The sequence below is a fragment of the Octopus bimaculoides genome, chromosome 3 (assembly GCF_001194135.2).
Source record: "Octopus bimaculoides isolate UCB-OBI-ISO-001 chromosome 3, ASM119413v2, whole genome shotgun sequence".
NCBI lineage: Eukaryota > Metazoa > Mollusca > Cephalopoda > Octopoda > Octopodidae > Octopus > Octopus bimaculoides.
This window is the reverse complement of record NC_068983.1, coordinates 71277919-71282393: the sequence shown is the minus strand read 5'-3', so window position 1 is coordinate 71282393 and position 4475 is coordinate 71277919. Positions and strand designations below refer to the sequence as shown.

General features: G+C 34.4%; 1 protein-coding gene across 1 annotated transcript in view; it reads right to left on the bottom strand.

Annotated features, from left to right (window-relative positions):
- LOC106868055 (uncharacterized) overlaps positions 1 to 4475 on the bottom strand; it is a 675046-nt gene that overhangs the window by 218837 nt on the left and 451734 nt on the right. The gene's annotated exons all lie outside the window — the stretch shown is intronic.

Genomic DNA, 4475 nt, shown 5'->3' with positions numbered 1-4475 from the left:
TTTTTCTCTGTCAATCACTCATACATTCACTCACTACAAAAACTGAATAGAAAAAATTCAGATATCTTTCTCTCTTTCTTTCTTTCTTTCTTTCTTTCTTTCCTTCTTTCTCTCTTTCTTTCTTTCTTTCTTTCTTTCTTTCTTTCTTTCTTTCTTTCTTTCTTTCTTTCTCTCTTTCTCATATACACACGCACCATCAACATTACTCTCTCTGTCCCGTACATCCCATCAAACATACACACACACACAGACATACGCATGCACATCAATTCTTCCGTCTCACGTCAACTTCAAAAGAAGTTCAGTCATAAAACTGTCCATGTCTCTTTTCATTTGACGCCCACTTCAAAAGATCCCCTTTCCCCAAAACATATTAAAAAAATATTTTCACTTGTCCGGCCATTGATCGAGAGATAAAACACAAACCATCTCTTGCTGACTGCAAAATTCCCGCCAAATTAGCTGCAAAAAACACACGCACACATACGCACACACGTCTATTTCATATGTCTTTCACTTTCTCTGTGATTATACACACGTCCAATATAATAGCTCTCACATACATTTTCGTCTTCAACAGGTATGTATCTATTCTATAATATGAATTGTTTTTCTGTAAGCGTATAACAATTACTTATTCCATATTTCTTCATTTAGCTTTTATCTCCACTTTTCTTAAATTGATTCTTACATACAATTTCCCCGTTAATTCTTGCAGCATCCTTTCCTGTTAAAGTAATTCTTAACGTCAACTTCTTAATGCCTCTTCCATTTTTCCTAGCCCCCATACTTACCGAGAACAGCGATTAAAGCTTTTTCTAATACAATTTCCCTTTCTTCGACCATTAACGCAACCAGTTGCTCACACACCTTACAGTTTCTCATTCAAACTACGTAATACGTATAATTGTCGCATTAATACAGTAGGGAGTTTTGAGTGAGATTTGGCTGCTATGGAAAGTTCCGAGGAGGGGGAGGAATTACGTCCTGGAAAGTTCCGAGGATGGGGAGGAATTACTTCCTGGAAAATTCCCAGCAGGGGGAGGAATTACTTCCTGGAAATCTCCGAGGAGGGGGTGAATTACTTCCTGGAAAGTTCCGAGTAGGGGGATTACTTCGTAGAAATTCCGAGGACAGTTACCTCATTCGGTTAAAATATCTTACGGTTAAGTTGGATCCTATGTATTTCCCTGAAGAGAAGATTACATGTTTATCAACATCGCTTATTCCTTTAGAAGGAACCATTTGTAATATTTGAAACATATGTCGGAAATAAAAGAATTCATTTAACATATGCGTATTACTCCATTTATTAAATTTTTATATTTACTCAAATGCCCAAAATAACAGCGAGTGTCTACCTCATAAACAGGAGTAACACCACAGTCATTTTGTGATCTTTGCTACCCTGGTATCTATTAACCAATTTATTTTGTCGGAGTTAATTATTAACTAAGAGAAAATAAATACATATAATATAATATTATATATAAATATATAGATATATATATATGTGTATATGTATGTATGTATATGTGCGTAAATATATATATATATATATATAATGATGGTTGTACAAGAGATAATGATAACAATAGGAAGATTATTATTAACATTATTCACTAATCTATACATTGTAACCAGTAAAAAAATTAAACTATTAATTTCTCTGATAATTGCAATCATAAAGATAGCAATATAAATACCTATTATGATACAATAAGTGAGATAAGGCCTGAAATTGATAATAATAAGTTTAAAATTGAGGTTTCTAATCATAATATTAATCACTTGACATTCATCTTAACCGAACTGACAAAGAAATTTGTGGTCTGGTTTAATCCTCCATGCGGACTGACGGCAATATAACCCCTGTGGTCTCTAGTGCTACATATACATCTAACCACCTAAAGAAAGACATAACTGAGAGCTAATAACCAATGTAATGACACACACAGTTATAACAGTAACTCTACTACACCTGGCTATTCTATCACATTAAATAGAGTAAAATATGCTCCTTTGTCAACTTGCTGCACATTGCTTTAGAAAAGGACATTGCATATATATAATGTGCATGTACTAGACAAAGTGCATGCATATATTTGCGCTAACTCTAACCATTTTAAATCTAGGTAGAGCAGCAACAAAATTAACTCGGATATTTTTAACACAACGATAAAAATAAGTTGGATCTGAAGCACATTTCAATCATTAACTAGTTTACTACGGGCGATTTAGACTTGTTAATAAAAATATTGAATATAAAGCTACTTGGCCAACTACACCCACCGCTCAGTCTTATAGGGGTAGAGACGCTGAAGATAAGTTTGCATATTTGATTAGGTGTAAGTTGATTAGGTGTTGATCGAACCTCATTAACTAACGTGATACTATAATTATTAGATGTTCACGCATGTCCCGAATATTATTTGTGCACAATTCGAGAAACTAGCCTATTAGCTATTGTGGGGTAGCATTGATGTGCTACTTGTTGACTATAAAAATTTAGTACTCCTTAGATAATATTATTTTGCATATATTTTCATCACCAGTATGTCCGTCCATCGAACTATCGGTTCATCCATACACACATGCATACCACACGCGCATCAAATGAAAAGAGAAGTAGAAACTGTGCGTAATGTATAGACTGAATCAATGCTTTACTAGAAGCCTGTGTTTCGCCCAAAAATGAAAATTTCTTAGTTATTGAGTATAAAACGTATGAAAGAATACAGAAGCTGGTACCTCATTAATTCCTGGGTTACAGCTGTTTCAACAAGGTATGGGATAAATAAATCCTTTAAAAATTTAGAAAACATGAATATGAGAAATGATAATGTAATACTGATTATATAATGTAAAACCACTATCATTTCATAATGACAGAACAAAGAACTTAACACGAGTAAAACATCGATGAATTCACTTACATAAATACACATGCAATTTGGTCGGAGGAATTCATATTTTTATAAGTGGAGGTTGTTAGAAAAGTGGATGAAACTAAGTGCAAAGATAACGGTTTTACTGAATCAATTGACAAGATCATTTTTGAAGCTAGATTTATCAGTTAACTTGTATATTAAGATAGTTGTCTATTCGATGAGGTTAGATTGTATTAAAATTGTATATCGTCGCGCAGGGTTTCACAAATCAGCTGGATTGGGCATCTCAGGATAGTTTGAAAGAAAAACTTTAACGATCAGAGAGAGAAGAAAGAATTGCGAAAAAAGAAGAAAGTAGGATAGTAGAGAATAAGACAGCGATATACCGAAAAGAACAATATATGCAGTCTTATACGAAAGGTATAGGGAATGGCTATGAATTTAAAGTGCCCCCAAAATCAGTATATCAAGGAGTGAGACAAGTCAGAACGTAATAATTGAAAACATATACCTAGTAATAGAATATTATTAAAGTATTTTATAATTGAAGACTAATAATAGAATATTAATGGTAAAAAACTTCTAATAAGAGGAATATGTAATAAAAGTGTATATATACATATGCTGGCTCAAGTCTGGTACTTCTGTCGATATCGTTTGCCGAACCATTACGGGGATGCAAACAAACCAACACTGTTTGTCAAGTGGTGTGTGACGACAAACAAAAACAGAAGGATACACACACACAAACACACACAAACATGCGCGCTCGCACGCACGCACGCACGCACGCACGCACACACACACACACACACATACACACACACACGACAACGTTCCACACAGCTTCAGTTCACTAATACAGTGACAGGGTATTGGTCGACCTGAGGATATGCTAGAGGATTTTTGCTTAAGGTGTCACATAGGGAAACTGAACCCGAAACTACGTCGCAACAAAGCAAGCAAGTTTCTAAACCACACATACACTTCTGTGCCTGTAATGATGGAAGGCAAAGTTGACTTTGACAAGGTTTGAACTCGGATTGTAAAGAGCCAGAAGATAGTCTGAAAAACATTTTTCTCTCTGATGCTCTAATGATTCTGCCAGCTATCTTCATTTTCGACCCTATTTATATCGTAATCTAGATTACTATGCTTCGCAAATTTTCGCTCTTAATTTATGCAGCCTATTTCTATTGTTGTTGCATTATTTCGGACGATTAGCTTTCATATTAGTCATTCATTACATTCTATTCCAAATTCTCTCTCCGTCTCTTGATACTAACTCTAAACGGTAGGTTTGTTCCCAAATTTGGATTTCGAAGGTCACATTTACAAATTAGGTTACTTACTCGACAAAGAGTATTGTTAATCCTTTCATCTTACGTTTTCGCATTCTCCTTGACCTTCTTTTTTCCACTTCAAGAATTTCATCAAATTACATAGATGCCAAAATGTCCGAAACAGATTTATGAAGCTGCACTCCAATATGTGTGTAAGTAAGTATGTATGTATGTATGTATGTATGTATGTATGTATGTATGTATGTATGCATGCATGCATGCATGTATGTATGTATATATA